General features: G+C 40.3%; 1 long non-coding RNA gene across 4 annotated transcripts in view; it reads left to right on the forward strand.

Annotated features, from left to right (window-relative positions):
• Nucleotides 1-22,225, forward strand: part of LOC141578114 (uncharacterized) — a 49,068-nt gene that overhangs the window by 15,380 nt on the left and 11,463 nt on the right. For 2 of the 4 annotated variants that reach the window (XR_012508034.1, XR_012508035.1), the window contains 3 exons: nt 5,136-7,307; nt 8,316-8,529; nt 8,720-14,797. This is a non-coding gene — a long non-coding RNA (uncharacterized LOC141578114). The remainder of the gene's footprint in view (nt 1-5,135; nt 7,308-8,315; nt 8,530-8,719; nt 14,798-22,225) is intronic. The other 2 variants (XR_012508036.1, XR_012508037.1) reach the window with 2 other exon arrangements.

The raw sequence follows: 22,225 nt of genomic DNA on the forward strand, positions 1-22,225 counted from the left end.
GTTCTTTGGAGTCTGGGCTGCAGATGACGTCATATAGGAAGGTGGTATTTCAATGTCTAAAATAAAAAAGGGGGCTAATACCTAGTATATCTCATCATTGTCTGTCCATCACTCCTTGGCTTCTGCTAAGCACCCTTTAGCCTTGTATTAGATTGCACTGTGGCTTAAGCTAGCTCCAGGGAACTCCTGTTACGTCCTTCCAACCTAATAGATCACCTGCTTCCTGAGTTGGGTCTTGATAAGTTTGTGCACTAGGAGGAACTAACATTTTGGCGCTGTGGGTTGGCTCCTGGCACAGAAATACAGTGCTGAGTCTCCTGGTTCAGAGGACTGGATTTCCAGGCTGCAGGGTGAGTTTGGGGGGCATTCTGCTGAGACTCGCTTCTTGACTAACTCGATTTGATCAAGAACTCGTTCGTTCTGAAAAGAAATTAGAAACTTCAACTCTTTTTTCTGGATCTGTTGATACCAATTAAAAAAAGTATGTCCTTTTGGGGGAATACAATCCATGTTTGCTGTCTGTCCTTTGCCCCAAGTGTCCTGGAGTCTGGGGGACACTGGCATCTACAGAGCCTGTAAGAGAAGGAAGTAGAAGCTATAGACAAAAAGGGATCCTGACAAGACTTGGGTTTGGGTCTTAGCAAACCCAGGACAAGATTTTTCTTTTGTGCTTAGGACTCACCTGCTCCCAGAAGACAAAGGGCTACAGAGCAGAGGAACCAGGTGCCCATGGTGGAAACAATATAGCAAAAGGATGAGGTTTTGTAATCCCCATCAACAACCTTCTTGTGATGTCATCACTTTGCAGACTCAGTCATAATGAAATTTACCAATGTTTGCATGTTTAATGGCTAAGTAAATTTCTTCTTTTGTGAGGTGCTTGTTTGTGTTTTTTATACATTTTTCTATTATTGTTTTTCTCACTAATATATAGAAAAAATTATAGTAATTTGTAGGTGTCCTTTATAAATTCTATACACCAGCCTTTCTTGGACATATAAATGTAATATACATCTTGGACATATAAGTGTGGCTATGGATAGAAAACTAGTAATATCATCATATCTCACTATGGAGCTATTTGTTCACTCTTGCATAGTTCAGTTTGATGGATTAAATATCTTAAATTTGATAGAGTCATTTCAGTCAATTTGTTCATTAGTTTCATGATTTTACTACGTTTATGCTTTGAACACAGCTGGAATTGATTTTGGCTGTTGTGAGGTAAGTGGCCAGTTTCATCTTTCTTCATACATACAGAACCAATAGTCTCACCCCCATTTGTTGAAAATCTATTCTGTGTCTTCTGTGGTACTATCTCTGTGTGTATGTGTACCTATATAAACAAATCCATGAGAAAACCCCACAGTTCCTATGCCACACTGTACCTTTATTTGTGTGGTTTTACAATAACTCTCAACACTTGTTACAGTCCTCCCTCTTGTATCTTCTACTGTAAGAGTGTCCTGGCTACTCACTGCCCCTTGCAGCATCATATAAAGTTAGATTTAGCCTATCAAGTTCTATCGAAAACATATTGGGAGTTTGATTGAATTCTGTTAAGTATACAAATCAATTTGGAAAAATGGACATTTTAAACTTGTCAAATCTACCCAATCTGTAAATATAGGATGTCTTCACTTATTTAAGCCTTCTCTAATAGTGTTAATAAGGCAATATATATATTCTTCTTTTCGTGGAGGACTTTCACTACTTTTGCTCAATTTATTCCCAAGTATGTATATTTGATATCTTTGTTTGATTTAATTTCCTAAATCTGTTTCTGATATACAGGTGTTTATGTTTAGAATATCATTCACATCTGTATATACATGTGAATAATATATATAGCTTTATATATATATATATATATATATTTATATATCTATATCCCATGAAATATACCTGGTTGGGAACAGTATTTGTGTGTCTCATCACTCTCCTCTTTCCAACACCTTTTATTTCTTCCACATCCTCAGAGTCTCCTCTGGCGTCAGCCATTGGTAGACAGACCCACACTCCTTTTACAGAGGCTTCCCGCTGCCTGCTTTGGTGGTTCATCAGAAGCTCACCTCTGCCTCATGTCTTTCTAAAGATGTTCTGAAGAAACTACAGTGTAAAATCTCTTACTGTCCAGAATAAGCTAATATATGACCATTCCCTTATTCCTACAAGTTACCCAAGAAGTGTTTGTGGCTTTTTCTGCTTTGATCACCTTTACTTTTTTCATTTTCTTATGAATATCAACATTAGACAACCCAAAGCTCACACTTTCTCTTAATTTCCTTTTTTTTTTTAAGATTTTATACCTTGATCAATCCCTACATAGTCCATTTCTGCCTTCTTTTATCTCCTTAAAGAACCGCAATACCATAATCTATGTTTCCAAGTATTTTATCTCAACCGAAATCTGTATTTTGGGTGGACTTTTCTGGCCCCAAAGTTTAATTCTTGATGTGCTGAGTTCTACAGAACCTGTACCTCTAGCCAGGCTCTATTCACATCTGTATGTACAACTGCCTACTTCCAATTTTTATCTTATTATCCAATAAATAATTCAAACTCTACTATCCAGATGGGAAATGCTACTGATAACATGGTCCCGTTTATTGAACTCGTGCCTTTATAAGGAACCAAAGTCTTCTAGAGACCATTGAAAAATTGTGTTGATCGCCTGTCTGCTGATGACAACTGAATATTTCTCTCACGTTTCAGTTCCATCTTTTCAGCATTAGCCCACAAGAGATTTCTATACTCACATCCATGAAACCAGAAAGTCACCTTGTTCCGAAACTCCATTCCATCAACTCTCTCAAATTTGTTCAGTTGGATAAAATTCACATCAGTTGATCATGTACTTTCTCATCTTTCAATTCTGCCAAGTGTGACTCTCTTTAATAGGAATGTTCTACACGTAATGACATCCATCTGGTGAAGCTCACATTCTCTTAGCTTCATCTGATCCACCACCAGGCAGAACTGTCATATCTTCCCCAGAGCAACCAAAAAGCTTCTGATTGCAGTGTTATATTGTATCATGTTGCGATATATGAAATTACAATGTATTAAATTATATTCAAATTGATAATTACTTTCTTACTAGACTAGTAGCTCCTTGGAGAACGACTCTGTTTTCTATTTAATTTTTTATCCTTTATATCTGGAAAAGTGGCAGGACACAGGAAAATGTCAAGGAAAAATATAAGTGAATGTATAAGGAGCGATTAAAAGACCAGAGGCCCCAAAGTGCTGAAATGTATCCTCTGGGTCTATTCTCCTGTGTTTTTTTAAAAATTTTTTTTTGAAGTGTAGTTGATTTACAGTGTTAGTTTCAGGTGTACAGCAGAGTGATTCAGTTATACATATACATACATATGTGTATGTATAAATATAAATATGTATATTTTCTTTTCAGATTCTTTTCCACTATAGCTTATTACAAGAAATTGAATGTAGTTCCCTGTGCTATACAGTAGGTTCTTGTTTATTTTATATATAATAATGTGGTGTCTGTTAACCCTCAACCCCTAATTCATCCCTCCCCACCCTTTCCCCTTTGATAACCATAGTTTGCTTTCTACGTCTGTGAGTCTGTCTTTGGTTTGTAAATAGAATTTGTATTTTTTTTTTTTAGATTCCACATGTAAGTGATATCATATGATATTTGTCTTTCTCTGTGTGTCTTACTTCACTCAGTATGATCATCTCTAGGTCCATGAGTCATTGATTCAGAATACAGAGTGCAGGGAAGGATGCTGAGCAGAGGGACATTTAAAACATTTTAGGTAGAGGCTGTAGTGGGGGCCGCAGGGCTGGAGCGGGTTTGTGCACCGGTGGGCGGTGGCCGTGTTCCACCGTGGTGCGCTGCCAGAACAGACGTACAAGGCTGTTTGGTTGATGTGGGCCAGCTTCACAGTGAGAGGAAACAGTCCTTTCTCCTCTCGAGAGACACTGTAGCCTTCAGATATGTCTCCTCTCTGAACATCCTTTTCAACCGTTGAGTAATAAATCAGCCTCAGACCTAGCCCCAGGTCCTGCGGGTACCAGAACATGGCATTGTATCTCAGACTCTGTTTGCACTCCAGGGTCACACCCCGTCCAGCTCCAGCAAGCAGGAATCTCCTCTGGTAGATTTCAGCATCTGTGGGTCATGTATGGTAAAGATACAGAGGCTGGGGATAACGCCCAGAGAGGAGCCCGGCAACGTAGTGAGAAGAGAGTGCCGGAGTGAGGGTCTGCACATCCAGGGTAGAATTGTACTGAATGCGTGTTGGGCTCACCTGCTCCCAGGAGACAGAGGGCCACGTAGCACAGGGCCCAGCTGCACATGGCAAGGGCTGGCTCTTTGTGAAGCTCCAGACACAGAGTCTGAGAGAGGCCAAGGGAAGGGGCTGGGATCTCGGGCTCCCCCTGGCTCAAGACGCAGAATTGGTCATTGCTATAAGGTGACTGTCACAGCTGATTTTGCAGATGGAGAAATAAGACTAAGAGAGATCAATACATTTGTATCGTCTCTTCTGCCTTATGGAGCACTTTATATCCCTTCTAAATGGACAGGTGCCCACATGGTGAGAAGATTGAATCCCCCACTTCCTGGTCAGAGCCACACTCAGAGGGTCACGTGCCTGTGTACTTGCTGTGATGAAAACTAGGAAATACCTACAATTTTCAGTCTATTGCCTGCCCACCGACTGCTGTTCCCACCAATACTGTTAGTGGGGAAACTCTGAACACAAGAAGAGATTCAGATGTTGTGCTGTAAGATAGGGTCAGTGCTCTCCACCCTCTGCATTTATAATAAATAATTGACATAGAAGAGATGGAGTAGAGACGACTGCAGTCAATAGCAAAGATCCCTATACCCACCCTCCCCCAGTGGCGGCGGATTAGAGCGGAGAATTGGGAGGCAACCTGGGCTTGAGTCCTGGCCCTGCCGGTTAGCAGCTGTGTAACCCTGAGCAAGTCCCTTAACCTCCCTTGGATTTGATTTTCTCATGTGTAAAATGGGTAGAATGAGCATCTACTTCGAAACTTGTGAATATCATATAAAGAATTTAGAGGGGTTCTTAACACAGAATAAGCACCGTCTTTGTGTTTGCTATGATTATTTTCTGGAGCTGTTATCTGATCCACAGGATTGAGGAAGTTAATACCATGTCAAGGAAATTCAGACATTTATTGACATAGGATTGTGCAAGATAGCAAAAATACTATTCCCAGTGCTGAGCTGAAATGTATATACAGTGAGTATACATTCATTGCAGAATATCATTTATTCTCGAGAATCTTAGATAAACAAAAATGTGATCATAGATTAATTATTTCTTATCAAATGTTATTTCGGTAGACAAATGTTTGCTTTATTTTTATTTCTGGGGTCATCTGTAAGAAAAGATACTTTAATGATGAAACTTGGTTGGAAACCGGTGGCTGACTGTTGCTGCCACCGTCTAGAATAAAGGCGTGTGTGAGACAGAGACAGAGACCAGAGAGGAAAAGGGGAAAGGAACTGATAGATGATTTAGAATGGGAATCTTTAGAGAGTGTGGCCACAGGGTAGAACTCTGAGAAACAATGCCAGCTGGCAGCTCTCTTCCAACCAGTGGTCCCAGTCTTGAGGTTCTCAGTCTACAAAGTTGAGGACCGCATTCCTCACACTTGGACTCCTTTGGCATTTTGGTAAATCCTAGAAACCCCTTCTCAGAAAAAGTCTTTTAAACTCAAAATAGAACACGTAGTATTACAAAGGAAACCAATTATTTTGAAGTGCAGTTACCAAGACATTTTAAATAAAATGTATAGTATATTAATACATAAACATCTTTAAAGTTCATTTAATAAAATATATCCCGGTGATTCTGAAAATTGCCATGATTTCCAAGCAGCAAGTGATGAGAGTAATGATATTTACTCTATGTAATGTGATATGAAAATACCTGGGACTTCAATATCAACTGTAATGTGCACCAAATTGACTGATATGCAAATGTATTTATGCAAATATCTGCGATTTCTATTATTGATTTTGTCACAGGTTCTACTAACACTGCTGTGGTGTATTCACGACATCTATTATGAACTAAATGCTGTATTTTAGTTAGAGATTAGTGAAAATAAAGACACATTTTTTCCACTCAAATTTATGGATTCCTGAATTCTATTATTGCACCCCTTGGAAGTCCATGGGTCCCAAGTTAAACATTTCTGCTTTAGAACAGAATGTTCTTTGTACTGAAATCCATGAACAGAAAGGATTAGGAAGTTGATGTATCCTCAAATATTTTGCCTCAGATTTGTTAAAGGTGCCCTGATTTAAAAAAAACTCTTTTTAGACTGATTTACAGACCTAAATTATGACAGTAACAGGACTTACTATGATTGTATTCTAGTCCTGGAAATGTGACTTAATATCTGTATGCATCTTTCTATACAACATCTTTACCGTCAGTTACTTTCACCATCCCTGTTGTCCATATCATCTTTGTTATTAAGATGTATGTGCGACTCTCGAGGGGCACTACTGGGATAGAAAGTGATAGGGACACGACGTGGCAGAGATACACTTGCGTGAAAGAATGAGGCTTGTGCTGAGAAACCCTGTAATCAGAAACAGCATCCCCCAAATGGAACAGTAAGAATATTGACAGAGACTATACATTAAAACCATCCCCTACAACGATGCTATGTGTGCAATTTCTGAGACACTTCAGATCCCAGTGAATAGATATATGTGCTATTCTTGTTGACGGAATTTTAGACAATTCTAGTGGATTCAAGATCTTCATTGCATTCATTGTTAAGGAGAGTCATGTTTCAGAGGTAGCTCGAGGAGTAAATAATGAAAAAGTTTTTGTTGTTAAGCACTGTTTCTTGTATTGCAAAATATTTCACAGCCTCCACCCTTTCCATGCCTCTAATGCAATAATTTCATATCTGGAATGCTTGTATATTTTCAGAAATAACCATGAAAGGATAAACCAAAAATCAATAAAAAAAAAATGATTACCCAGAAAGGGAAGGAGGAAACAGGGTAGAAGAAAGAAGTCGAGCAAAGAGCAAGAATGACATTTTCATCCAAATATGTTGCTAACCATATTAAATACAAGCACTCAAAATGACCCAGTCAAAATGAGGAGATTTTCAATCTGGATACTGAAAACTAAGGGACAGCGGATTTATTCGATAGCAGGGTAAGGAGAAAGATGACTGTCTTGTAGGGCTAGAAACCTGATGAAATGGCCCACAAGAGGAACAAGAAGAGAACTCACAGACTGACCAGCAGAGCTGTGACGCTGAAATTCATCTCTGTAAGTCATGTGCTTCACTGTCAAATAACCCCCTTCGGTACTCTTAACTCAAAGGTTTACTTTCATAAGGAAACAGTGAGACTTTTTAAGTGCACACTGCCAAAGTTCCATAACTTTTTCAACATGTTTGAATTGTCTATTTTACTTAAACACAGAGCAGTACTAACAGTTGGTCACACAGGTAGTGAGGCTGGTGGTGTGACCCAGGTGTGGTTGCTGGTGAACACTTTTTCTGGAGAAGGTATTTTTCTGTAGATACTGAGGCTCAGCTATCAGCTGAGAAATGCAAAGACTAAATTGAAGTGGACTAACGTGAAGTCTTGGCAGAAAAGTCTTTAAATAAATACATTCTTTATGAGCATTAAAATAAAATCATAATACATTTCTTAAAATCCAAAAAGTGCAAGACATGTATGATAAAAACACAAAGCAATGTTGAGAGATGTTAAAGACCTTGACAGAGCAGCATGAGGGCACTATTAGGGGAGAGGGAAATGTTCTGGGTCTTGATTGTCAAACTAGTTACATGAGTGTAAAAGCCTGCAAAAAGTATTGAAATATATACTTTAAAAATGGTGCATTTAATTGTGGGTATGTTATGCTTGAAGGTTGCTTGAAACCTCAGACAACCCCAGCGTTTGGGAGGGAGGGGGTTGCAGAGCGCCCTCAGCTGCTCTGGCAGAGACAGCTGTGAGAAGCAGTCATGAACCCAAAGGAGAGTCTGGGTCTGGATCATGAATTGTGCGGGGCCAGGGGATCAGGGTCCCCAGGAAAGAAAGTTCACCTGCCGATCATCGAGCTTCCCGAAGGCACAGCTTTGTGAGGGGAAAACCACACAGTTACATTTCTCAGAGAGATTGTTAGAAACCCATCAGGCTCATACCCTGTGTCTTTCCTCTGCCTGACGCCCCGCACGCTGGGGCATCTGAGCCCCTTTACCGCTTCCTCCCCCTTCCCTGGCTTTCTGTGCCATCAGCTGTTCTAACATCCCTTTCTGCTCACCCACAGTTGCCATGTACCAGCTTCTCCTTCTGGTTAATATCTTTCAAGTTGGGTTTCTGTTACTCCTTTCCCACCTCATACACCACTGATTTCCTGAGCTGGGCCCATGATGAGTTTGTGTGCTAAGAAGAGCCAGCGTTCAGCACCGTGGATTCACTGCTGGCACAGAAGTACCGCGCTGAGTCCCCTGCCTGAGTGGAGTTGATTTCCAGGCTGCAGGGTGAGTTTTTGGGACATTTAGCTGAATATCGCTGTTCAAATCCTGCTATCTTATCCACAATGTCTTCATTCCGTAAGTAAACCAAAAACTCGAACGCTTCTTCCAGCTTCTTACGATACCAGAAAACTAAAGTATGTCCTTTTATGGGGACACAGTGCATCTTTGCTCTCTGTTCCTTTCCTCTGACCAGATGTCCAGGACTCTGGGTGACCCCCGTGTCCACGGAGCCTGTGGGGGAAAGAGACAAAGTGGAGACAAAGCCCAGGAGGAGCCTGATTCTGCAGCCACAGGAGAAAGTCCTGGATCTGGAATCTGAGAAGTTCACAGCAGGAACTCACCTGCTCCCCAGAGCAAAAGGGCCACACAGCAGAGGAGACTGAAGCACATGGTTGGCTCAGGGGAAAATCAGGGCAGGTGGCTTTTTGTCTAAGGCTCCTCATCCCCCATCAGCAACGTCCTTGTGACGTGGTCCCTTCCCATGTCATCACAGTCCCGTGGAGAGGAAACTACACATTTTATAGGCTGGAGGGCAGGGAAAGCTGATGATGCAACTAGTGTGGCTTTCAAACTGCTTTTTATTGCCTTTTTCCTGACTCTGCTTTTTCATTATTAAAAATAAATAAATAAAACCATTTACATCATTAATTTATTTGCTCTTAACTTGTCAATTTCCCTCCTCTCCTCCACTCTTGCTTCTCAGGCAATGAACCATACAGCTTGGTGTATGTCAATCATAACCTCTCCTGCACTTACAACTCAGATAGAATCTACTTTAAATTTTAAAAACTGCATGTTGAAGTATACAAAACAATATATGCGATGAGTATACAATGCGTCTAGGGAAACAACAAAATCAATGCTCTTGCCTGAAACCGTCAATTTAGGAAACAGATGATCACTGAGAAGTTTTCAGCCCCTGTGTTATTTTTCTAGATTTCATTGTTCTTTCTCTACCACGTCCAGGTAAGCATGACCCTGAAGTTTATATTTTCATTCCCTTGCTTTTCCTTACAGTTCTTGCACTTATGTAAGAATCTTTTTATACCTATTATTCAATGTTGTTTGTCTTTGAAATGTGTCTAAGGGAGTTCATTTTGCTCATACTGTTTTCTGTCATATTCTTTGTTTTCAACACTATGTCTATGATATTAATTCATGTTGTGGCATATGCTTTCAGAGAATTCATTTTCACTAACATGTAGGCTTCCATTCTATTCGTTTGACAGATTTATTATTCATTCTCCAGTGAATGCACACGAGGATTTTCCCCTAGATTTTGGGGCTACTGCAAACAGGACAATCTTCTTGTACATTCCTTTAGATACCCTGGTGTAATATGTATCTATCCCTGAGATATAAAAATTGAGCCTTAGGGTCCCCATGTCAACTTTACATAATTAGACAAAATGCTTTCTAAATTAAGACAAGTACATAGTTCCATCAACAGGGCATGCGTGTTTTCTTGTGTTCCACCTCTGAGTCATTCACACTTAATATTCTTTTATTTGCCCGTCTTCTAGGTTAAAATAGTACCTCACTATAGTTGTAGTTTGCATTTTTATGATTGCTAAGGTGGTCCAACTTTGTTTTTTATATTTATAGGCCACTAGTGTTTTGTGTACACGGCCCTTTGCCTCTGTATCTTTTGGTTGATTAGCTATTATTTACTCATGACAGTTCCTTATATATCCAGAATATATACTTGTATATACAAAATATATAATAATATATATAACTTTGTTAGCTGTATATGCTGCCAATATATTTCCATTTGTGGCTTGAATTTACACTCTTTATAATGTTTTTTGGTGACATTCCTAATTTAGTAGATCTGTCATTCTTTTTTGAGAGGGCATCCATTCTTTAATTCTTCATAAGAAATGCTCCCATAGTGCAGTTTCATAAAGGTGTACTTCCATGTGATTTGCCAAATAGTGAACAATTTAAGTGTTGTATTTAAGCATTTAATCCTTTCAGAATTTAGTTTTGCTTATACAGGGAGACGTTGTTTAAAATTAGTCTTTCTGTGGATAACCACACATCCCAGAAGATCTTACTGTATATTGTGCCATTCCTCTGCATTCATGCCATGATGGTTCTCTCATATATTAAGTGCCTCTCTATGTTTGGTGCTATTTTAAATCTATTATTTTCCATTTGTCCATTTATTTATGCCTTTTTCAGTATCCTTAATTATAAAATAATTTGAAGATACAAAGGGGGATTCACCTCACTTGGTAATTCAGTATTATCTGCCCTAATCTACTCTCTCTTCTCCATTTAAATATCAGATTGGTTTTGTCAAATTTCATGAAAATATCTCTTGTAATTTTGATTAGTGCTGCATTTAACACATAGATGATAGTTCAGAAATTGGAATACATTTCCTGTTGGTTTAAATTCTACATGACATGACATATATCTTCACTTAATTCAAATTTTTGAAATGCTTTTCTCTAAAATTTAATAATTTTCTGAATTAAAGTCTAACTCATCCTATGATATTTGTTTCTGTATTTTATACTGTATGTTACTCTTAATTGCTCTCTCCTTTTGAAAATATATATTTCACTGTTGCTAGTATATGGAAATAAGTTGACTTTTCATATTATATGAAACTCAGTTAACTTATTAAATGATATGATAAGTAATGCAATGCTTCTTTAGATTCCTTTGCGTCTTCTGTATTTGTCATCTGTCTATAATCACTGACTTTCCCTTTTCTCATTTCACACTTTGTCTTGTTTTGTTAGCTGGGATTTCAGCACAATGCTGAACAGAAATGGTGGTGGCGTTCTTCTGCTCATTTATCAATTACGTGTGACCAGGACAACTAGAAGTACAGGATACGTGCTACTCACAATGGGGGTTAAAAGGATAAGATTAGATCCTGGGTATTTCAAGGAACTATTGGCATCCCAGGATGTTTGCAAATCATTCTCCCAGATGCTACTGAACCTGGTTCATCTCAGCTGACCAACAAGAAGCCAAAACGCTGAGGTGTGCAGCAGAGAAAAGATTTATCTCTAAGGCAGCCAAGCGAGGTGATGCGAGAACAGAACTCAGATCCACCTCCCTGAAAGCAAGAGGCGCAGGGTATGCATGTGATAAAGAATAAAGAAGTAAATCTGCCTTAGGTGTGGGGAGCGTGGAGACCTTGAGGAGAGGTGATTTGAAAAAGATGTGGTAACTCTCATCCTGCGCAGGCATAACTCAGCTAGAAGCCCCGCAGAGTCATAAGGGAAGACTCTGAGCAGGATTCGAGGGTCGAGGTTTTGGTCCCCTGATTTTGCACACCCAGGTCGAGGGTCCATGGTTCTAACCAGTCTTAACAATCTGACATCCAACTAGACACAGCTTACTCTGGCTCCTCCCAGCTGGATGTAGCTGACTCCAGGTTCCAGGAAAATACCTCAAACAAACATGTTGTTTAGATTTACTTGAAGCTTGGAGAACACGCAAGTCTTAAAAAGACCTTGATTCGAGAAGGCAAGCGAAATGGATTTGACTAATCGTTACCCAGGGTTCCACAGCCGGGACCTGAAGTATGTCACTTGAGTTCCCTGAAGTATCTGAGGACTTCCCACCTCAGGTGAGGGGAGGTCTCTGCTTGCTCTTTAAGCTCCAAAAGTGTTTTTACAGAAAGACCCACATCCCCTCCTAGTGGCCAAAGTTCCAAATGGTCTTTCCCCTTGGTCCTTCTCAGCCATCTGGCTGTGGTAATCCTCTCCATGAGCCTAATGAAGCCCAGCTCATCTTTAGCAGGACGTTGTAAACATGACTTGCTCTAAAGCGCTGCTCTGTGATTCTACCAGATCTCCCTGTGTCACAGAGAGTAATAAGTGGGTTCACACGATACCCTGCCCGAGCCCGGCTAACACATGGCCAGAGACGCCACATCCCTTCAAAGAGTTTTCCCATGAGTCTGAAACTGTAACAGAACCATAGAGACAGAAGGTAATGGTTGCTGAGGCTTTTTTTGGCTTTTAGAAAGAAGACTTACGAGCTTCTGCTGCTTATGAACGTAGGAGGAGGGTTTCTATTCTTTGTTGGTATTTTTGATGATACCATCTGACAGGTGTGATGTAACATCTCACTGTGGCTTTGATTTGCCCCTGTGATGACAGCAGTGTTGAGCATCCTTCTCTGGGACCCTTGGCCATCTGTATGTCTTCTTTGGAAAAGTGTCTATTAGCTCTCTTGCCCATTTTGCAATTGGTATTTTTTTGGATATTCAGTAGTATTAGCTGCTTATATATTTTGGATATTAACCCCTTATCACTCATCACTTTGCATACACTTTTCCCACTGTGTGAGTTGGCTTTTCATTTTGTGTATGGTTTCCTTTGCTATTAAAACCTCTCAAGCTTAACTAAGTCCCATTTGTTTATTTTTGCTTTTGTGTCCTTTGCCTCAGGCGACAGATACAAAAATATTGCTGCAGTTTTTGCCAAAGGGTACCCTAAGTTTTCCTTTCAGCGTTTTATGATTTTTGGCCTTACATGCAAGTCATTAATCTATTTTGTGTCTATTTTCATATAAGCTGTGAGAAACTGTTCTCACCTCTTTCTTTCACACGTGGCTGGCCAGTTTTCCCAGCACCACTTTTTGAAGAAAGTGTCTTTTGCCAATTTTATGTTCCTGCGTATTTTGTCACAGATTAATCAACCATATTTGTGTGGGCTTACTTCTGGCCTCTCTACTCTGTTCCATCGACCTGTGCCTCGGTTTCTGGGCCAGTACCACGCTATTTTGATGATTATATCTTTCTACAGCGGGCAGAAGTCAGGGAGCGTGGCACCTTCGGCTTTGGGCTTTTTCCTCATGATTGCTGTGGATCTCCGGGTTCCTCTGTGGTTCCATATACATCTTAGGAGTCTTTGTGCTGGTTTTGTGAAAATGTCATGGGTCTTATGATAGGGGTTGCTTTAAGTCTGTAGATTGCTTTGGATAAAATATACCTTTTAACAGTGTTAACTCTTGAACTGGCCCACGGGAGGAACAAGAAGTGAATTCACAGACTTGACCGGCAGAGCTGGGACACCCGCTTTCCTTACTGCAGGCCACGAGCCTCCCTGTAAAACACGCTCCTTACTGTGCTTAATGGACTGGTTTATTTTCGTAAGCAAGGGGCATCTTTTAACTCTATCACTATTGAATTACTAATAGTCTGTATTAAAGAAAGAGAGATTAACAGTTGGTCACACAGGTAGTGAGGCTGGTGGTGTGACCCAGGTGTGGTTGCCGGTGACACTCTCCCTGGAGATCGTATTTTTCTATAAGATACTGAGGCTCAGACATCAGCTGAGAAATGTAAAGACTAAATTGAAGTGGACTAATGTGAAGTCTTGGCAGAAAATACTTTTAATCATTAAATTCCTTATGAGTTGTAAATTACATTCATAATGCATTTCTTAAAGTAAATTTAGGAAAATATCAACAAAATATGTGCAGGATATGCTCAATTAAATCACAAGTCAATGCTGAGAGAAATTAAAGACCTTGACAGAGCAGCATGGGGCACTTTTCAGGGAGAGGGAAGTGTTCGGGGTATGGATTGTCATGCTGGCTACATGGGTAAAGGTATTTGTCAAAATCTAGTGAAATATAAACTTAAAATGGGTGTGTCCCATTGCCCTTATGTTATACCTGAAGGTTGCTTTTCCCTTGTACATTTGTACTCTTCAGGAGGGAGGGGGTTGCAGAGCACCCTCAGCTGCTCTGGCAGGGACAGCTGTGAGAAGCAGTCATGAACCCAAAGGAGAGTCTGGGTCTGGATCATGAATTGTGCGGGGCCAGGGGATCAGGGTCCCCAAGAAATACAGTTGACCAGCTGGTCATCCTGCTTCCTGAAGGTACAGCTTTGTGAGGGGAAAACCACACAGTTACATTTCTCATAGAGATTGTTAGAAACCCATCAGGCTCATACCCTGTGTCTTTCCTCTGCCTGACGCCCCGCACGCTGGGGCATCTGAGCCCCTTTACCGCTTCCTCCCCCTTCCCTGGCTTTCTGTGCCATCAGCTGTTCTAACATCCCTTTCTGCTCACCCACAGTTGCCATGTACCAGCTTCTCCTTCTGGTTAATATCTTTCAAGTTGGGTTTCTGTTACTCCTTTCCCACCTCATACACCACTGATTTCCTGAGCTGGGCCCATGATGAGTTTGTGTGCTAAGAAGAGCCAGCGTTCAGCACCGTGGATTCACTGCTGGCACAGAAGTACCGCGCTGAGTCCCCTGCCTGAGTGGAGTTGATTTCCAGGCTGCAGGGTGAGTTTTTGGGACATTTAGCTGAAAATCGCTGTTTAAACCCTTCTGCCTCTTCCATAATGTCTCCTCCATTCCGTAAGTAAACCAAAAACTCGAACGCTTCTTCCAGCTTCTTACGATACCAGTAAACGTAATTATGTCCTTCTTTGGGGACACAGTCCATCTTTGCTCTCTGTTCCTTTTCTCTGACCAGATGTCCAGGACTCTGGGTGACCCCCGTGTCCGTGGAGCCTGCGGGGGAAAGAGACAGAAAGTGGAGACAAAGCCCAGGAGGACCTTGATTCTGCAGCCACAGGAGAAATTCCTGATCTGGAATCTGACAAGTTCACAGCAGGAACTCACCTGCTCCCCAGAACAAAAGGGCCAGACAGCAGAGGAGACCGTGGTACATGGTTGGCTCAGGAAAAAATCAGGGCAGGTGGCTTTTTGTCTAAGGCTCCTCATCCCCCATCAGCAACGTCCTTGTGACGTGGTCCCTTCCCATGTCATCAGAGTCCCCATGGAGAGGAAACTACACATTTTATAGGCTCGAGGGCAGGGAGGGCTGGTGATGCAACTAGTGTGGCTTTCAAACTGCTTTTATTGACTTTTTCCTGACTCTGCTTTTTCATTATTTTTTTAAAACTAAAACAACTTACCCGTACACATTTAATTTATTTGCTTTTTTAACCTGTCAGTTTGTCTCCTCCCCTCCCTACTCCCCTCTAAGACAGTGAACCCTCCAGTTTGCTGTACATCTATCAACTTCTACTGCACTTATAAAAATCACACAGCAGCTACTTCAAGTTAAAAACTACATTTTGAGCTATACAAAGAATATTTATGATGACTATGCAGTGCGTCTAGGGAAGCAATTTGGTTTTGCCTGAACCAATCAGCGTAGTATTTAAGTCAGCACTAAGAATTTTTCAGCCCCTGGGTTATTTTTGTAGATTTTATTGTTCTTTTTTCTACCATGTCCAGGTAACCATAACCCCGAAGTTTATTTTCATTCACTTACATAAATACTAAAATCTGTAATGAAAAGTAAATATCTGCAAATTAGATATTATTTACCGTTGGATGTCTAATTTATCTAAGGGGAATCATTCTGTTCATATTTTTTCTGTGACTTTTTTTTAATTCTTTGTTGCATATAATTTGAGATAATTCTATTTCACTAATATTTAGGATTCTATTGTATTATTTTGGGACAACTTATTATCCATTTTTGAATTAATACACATAGTTTTCTTTCCTAGTTTTTAATGCTACTGCAAAGAGGACTGCATTCTTATACATTTCTCTGCATACTTAGGTGCAAGATTTTCTCTGTACCTGGGAATGCTGAGATCAAGCATTAGGGTCACCATGTCAGCTTTACATAATAAGACAAAATGCTTTCCAAATTAATTAAGCCGAATTAATAGTCCCATCAACATGCATGAGTGTTCTCTAGTGTTCCACCTCTAGGACTCAAGCACACTTAATATTCTTTTTTTCTGCACATTTAAAAAAAAATCACAAATATGTACTGTTCATTGTCTCGAAGAATGTTTAGAGCTTTAGATTTTTAAACTTACATAGTTATCAAAGGAATAAAGCAAACCACAAAATAAGAATTAAATAAAATGCACACACCTCACTATTAACAGCAACAATATTTTTCTTATTTGGGGGGGAGAAAATTGGGATTTTTATTTATTTATTTTGATGGAAGTACTGGGGAGTGAACCCAGGACCTTGTGCATGCTAGGCACGTGTTCTACCACTGAGTTGCACCTTCCCACCTTGGGGCTGACACATTTTTATATTCATAGGCCACTAGTGTTTTCTATACATTGCCCTTTGCCCATTTTTGGAGGATTAGCAATTATTTGTAACAATTCCTTATATATTCTGGATACCAAACTTTGTCAGTTATATGTGCTGTTAATACCTTTTCAACTTGTGGCTTGTGTTTTCACTGTTCGTAATGTTTTTTGTTGATATTCCTGGTTTGGTAGAGTCTATGATTATTTTTTGGGAGGTTATGCATCTTAATTCTTTATAAGCAAGGCTCCCATAGCCCAAGTTCATAAAGATGTACTCTCATTTTTTATTTTACCAGTTAACATATTGAATGTTGCATTTAATGCTTTTAGCATTCATTTTTGCTTATGCTGCAGAGACGTGGCTTAATCTTTCTGTGGCTAACCCCTTGTCCTGAAGACCGTACTGTATATGGCATTATTCCCCTACAGACATGCAGTGATGGCTCCATCATATATTAAGTGCCTGTATATGCATGGGCCTATTTTAAATCCATTAGTTTCCATTTGTCCATTTGTCTTTCATTATCTTAAATTATAAAATAATTTGATGATTGGAAAGTCACCTCAGTTTTTACTTCATTAGTATTATCTGCTCTAAACTTCCCTCTCTTTTCCACTTAAATTTCAGATTCCTTTTATCAAATTTCATGACATCTTTTATGATTTTGATCAGTGTTGCGCTGAATACACAGATGTTAGTGCAAAATCGGAATGCTTTTACTATTGCTTTAACTTACTCATGATCATGCTATATATCTTCACTTATTTCATATTTTCAAAATGCCTTCCTCTGAAGTTGAGTAATTTTCTCAATTAAAGTCTTGCTTGTCTTTAATAGATTTGGGTTTTTTAATATATAATTTTACTGTTGGTAAATGCTCTCCCTTTAAAAATATATCTAACTGTTGCAAGTATATAGAAATAAACTGACTTTATTTATGTTAAAGTCAGTAAATTTATTAAATGTTGTTATAAGTAATGCAATGCTTCTTCAGATTCCTTTGGGTCTTCTAAACTTGTCATCTGCCTTTAGTCATCTTTTTTCTTTCTTTTCTTATTCTCCCCTTTTTTTCTTATTCTACGGGCTGAAAATTCAGCACAATGTTGGATAGAAATGGTGGTAGCATTTATATACTTATCAATTTTGTTTGACCTGGACAACTACAGGTACTGGATATGTGGCACATGGTATGGGAGTTACACTTCAAGATTAGATCCTGATATTTCAAGGGTCTACTGGCATCCCAGGACATCTGCAAACATTCTCCCATCTGTTACTGAACCAGGGTCATATTGTCCTATGCACAGTGAGCCAAAATGTTAAGAGGCCGAGGTTTGCAGCTAAAATAGGGTTTATTGTCAAGGCAGCCGAGTGAGGAGATGGGAGAACAGATCTCCAATCCACCTCCCCGAAGGCAAGGGGCTTGGAGTATTTATGGGACAAGGAATAAAGAAGCCGGATAGTCTGAGACACAGGGCACATGGGGAGGGTGGGGAAAGGCGGTTGGAAGGCAGTGTGTGAATCGTCTTTCTACACAGGCATGACTAAGCCACCCGCCTCTGCGTGTTCATAACGGAGGTGGTTAGCATGAAATGAGCATGGACTCTTTGGTCCTGAGGCAAAAGGTCACGAAGGGGAAATGTGCTCAGTTGGAAAGTCACTGGTTCTAACCAGCCTTCACCAGTTCAGCTCCAACTAGACACAGCTGACTCTGGGCTCAGCTGAACGGCAAGCAAATGACGCCATATTCCTGGAAAATAACTTGGGCAAATGTCTTATTGTTTTGGCTGCATGCCACTTAGAGGACAGCAAGTCTTAAGTTTTTTTTTAATTGAGGTATAGTCAGTTTACAATGTCGTGGCCATTTCTAGTGTACAGCACAATGCCTCCGTCATACATGAACATACATATATTCAACAATTAAAGTGCCCTTGAGTAGTGAAGGCAGGTGAACTGGATTTGACTAGTCATTACGCAGGGTTCCACCGCCAGTGTCTAATGTGTCTGACCTGAGTGCCCCGAAGGCGCTACCAACTCATCTCAGGTGGAGGAAGGCTTTGCTTGCTCCTGACACGCAGGTGTATTTCAGAGACCCACATCCCCCCCTAGTGGTCAAGGGGGCACATTCATGCCATGCCCTCTGGTCTCTCACTGCCTTCAACTCCTCTGTGGTCAGTGGGCAGTGGCCAGTTCCACACTGTGCAGCAGTAGCAGCCAGGCACCCCAAGTATCAGAGCAGAACCAGCCATCGGGGTGTTGACCTGCTGGGGTCCTGCAGAGATCTGTTACTAGTAATTAGGGACGCAATTCATCATTAATCCAGTATTATTGGTGGCTCATCAGTATAATTTGCTTCTCAACCTCTTCTGGCCACATTCAAGGTGAACAGGGTTCCTTAGATCGCTGTCCTAAGTTCTCTGTTCTCTTCTCTGTGTATTCTATCATCAAAGGATCAAATGCACTTTCATTCTTCCAGTTATGGAAATTGTCCCGGATTTTTACCTTCATCCAGTTCCACTGAGTCCCTGTCTTGAACATACAACTGCTTTCTGCATATTTCTGGTCAGATTTCTGTCTCAAAGTAACACCCAGTGTCAAATAAATCATGAAACCTTCCCCCTCAGCCCTCCTAGTCCATCTGGCTGTGACGGTCCTCTCCATCCTCCCCATTTATTGCCTCTCTTGTCTAATCAATTACCAAGTCCTTTGATTTTCTTCCTTATTTCCTAATTGTTTTATATTTCTCCTTTTTCAGTATTTCTATTACCACGGCCACCATTGTCTTAGCTTCGCCTGCCCGGGTCACTGCAGGGGCTGACTCTGTTCTCTGCCTCAGCCCTTTCCACACTGTCCAATGTTTTTTCACAAATGTAGCCAGGATGGTTTAAAAAAAAAAAAGCAGTGTACACACACAGAGCAAGAACAAACATTAATTACTACAGAAGTTAAGTACTTAAAACCTCAAGCCCAGGGCAAGGGATAAATGAGAAAATGAGAAATGGCTGTACCTTGTGCTGAATTTTGCTGAACCTAAGACTGTTCTAAAAACAAATTATCTACAAAAGAACCTCAATGTCTCCTATTAAATTTTATGTTAAATTCCATATCACATTCTTCGACATCCCTCAAAATTAATGTAGACTAAAATCTTTCTAAGAATCTTTAAGAGTTTTTTGCCCCTTGTTATGAGGAGAAAGTAATGTTTTTGTAAATTACACACAAATCTTGATGTAAATCATTAAGAATAATATTTAGTGTTTTCTCATACTTTCCCCAAAGGTCCGATAACCATTAAATATATTGTAATAGAGGCTTCAAATTCTTGTCACCTGTAGTAAATTAGCCACAGTTCATTTTTGTTAGGAAAACCAAAGAATCTTAACTTATTTTTTTTTAAAAAGGAACCAGAGATAATTACAGATTTTAAAAAACCCACTAAAATATTTGAAGACTATTTGAAATTGACTATTGGTCCCTCAAAAGTAGTCCAGTTGCTTTCCATGTTCCAGAATGGAGTCCCAGTAAAGCAGCTGATCAAGTGATTCCGTTCAGTTCCACTCTGGTCAGGGTCAAGGTCTAGTGTTCACGCCTTCATGTTCACACTTAGTGTCCACGAGCCACCTCCCTGGTTCTCACGACACAATACCCTCCATCCTCCCCTTCCACGGACTCTCATCTCTTCTGTTGTTAATTTTCTCTCCTTTTTGATCTCATAGGCACAGGATTTGATTAATCTTAAGCCGTGGCTAATAACACAGAGGCACTGTTTATCATGCACATTCTTTTATTTATTTAAATATACTAGTTACCTGACTCGTCCAGTGACGTGCGAGGTAGACCTTGACAATACTGAAGTTTAGCGCATCCCAGCTCCTGCCACTCCCAGTCCAAGCCCCGTATTAAATATCATTCCGGGGGTGGGGGAGGTGGAGCTCAGCAGTAGAGCGTGTGCCTAGCAGGCACAAGGTCCTGGGTTCAATCCCCAGTACGTCCATTAAAAGTAAATAATAATCTAATTACCTCTTCCCCCGCTCCAAAATAAATAATTCAGGAACAAACATCATTCTGAACTCGGGTCAATCCTCCTTGCCAGTGTGTGTTGACAAATATTTGACAGCCAGCTCCCTGGAGGAGAGTAAATCAAGAACCCTGGATTGCTGTGCTGCATGCAGCCCCACTACGGCTGATTTCAAGCCATCAGCGTGATGCCACCGACACTGAAGTCGGGAGGATGTGCACCAGCGGCTTCTGGGAGCTGGGAAAAGCCAGCTCACGCAACAACAGCTATTTCTTGCTTTTCTTTTAATATGATTTTGTTCTGATCTATTTGTGGTCATGAAAATAATTTGCTTGATTTAGTTGGTTTTAGCTTTATATAAAATACATCATGCTTTACAAAATCTTATCAGGGTGAGTTTTTGCACCTCATATTATATCGCTAAGATGACCTATAACTTTGTTCACCATTCATTTTGACTGGTGTATACCGTTTTCCATCACATGGATGTGCTACTGTTTAGTCATTCACTTTCTTGTCAATGCATGTGTGCCTTGGTTCCATCATGAATAGTACTGCTTAGAATGCTTTTGCATTTATGTCATCTGATGCGCGTATGTCAGATGTAGTGGAGCTGCTGGCTGCTGGAACAAAGGAACGATCAACTCTGTGAGATAATGCCAAAGGGCTTCCCAGTTGTTTGCATCACTTACGCTCCCACCAGTAATCCTGTGGAACCATACCCTCTCTAACAGGTTTTATTTCTAAGCTTTTTATATTTTGCTAATCAAATGGATATAAACTTAACATATCTTTGTGTCTTGCTTCACATTTTCCTGATCACCAGTGAAGTCAAATATCTCATGTGTTTATTGATCATAGATGATTCTTCAATTAAATATATGTTAATATCTTTCGCTTATTTTTCTTGGGTCATATAAGAGTTGTGATCAATGTATGGTTTTTCCTGGGAAAGGATTTTTCTGAGGGCTTTACATTCAATGCTCTTCTTACTATCTTGTGGCTTCTGATAGAAATCGCTGGCTTTGTAGACAGGTCTGAAGTCTTTTATTTACTCCCTCTGCCTTCTCTTCCCTCTGACACCTTCGTTGGGCGACAGCTCAACCAACACCTTCTCTGTGAAGGTTTTTGGCATGCTCCGTACCGAGGTGTAGAGGGTGCACCCCACCCGGCCTTAACCCATCCCTTCATCAACCACAGCACTATATATAGAACATCACTGAATTCTTTCCTGAGTCAGTATCTCTGCTTGGCTGCCTTATGATTCTGTTTATCTTGCAGGCCTGGGATGTTGACAAGACAACGCTGAATTGTCTTGGAGAGACTAGTGCCAACACTTATTACAAAAATGCACAGTGTTTTATAGAAGCATTTTGAAATCTACCCATAGGATTATGTGTTGATTTATCTAAGAACATATGATTACCATATGGTAGAGTCAGGGGAAAAAAACCCAGGCTTTATCATTTTCAGCCCAGGGAAATTCCATGTCAGTCGGCCACTTATAGACCCAGGTCCTTTCCCATATTGCTGGTTCTCAAACACCAAACCTTCTCCACACTCCACACCCGGATATTTTTTTCTCTGTACACGCTCACGCTCACAGATGTCTCAGT

This window comes from Camelus bactrianus, chromosome 7 (assembly GCF_048773025.1).
Source record: "Camelus bactrianus isolate YW-2024 breed Bactrian camel chromosome 7, ASM4877302v1, whole genome shotgun sequence".
Taxonomy (NCBI): Eukaryota; Metazoa; Chordata; class Mammalia; order Artiodactyla; family Camelidae; genus Camelus; species Camelus bactrianus.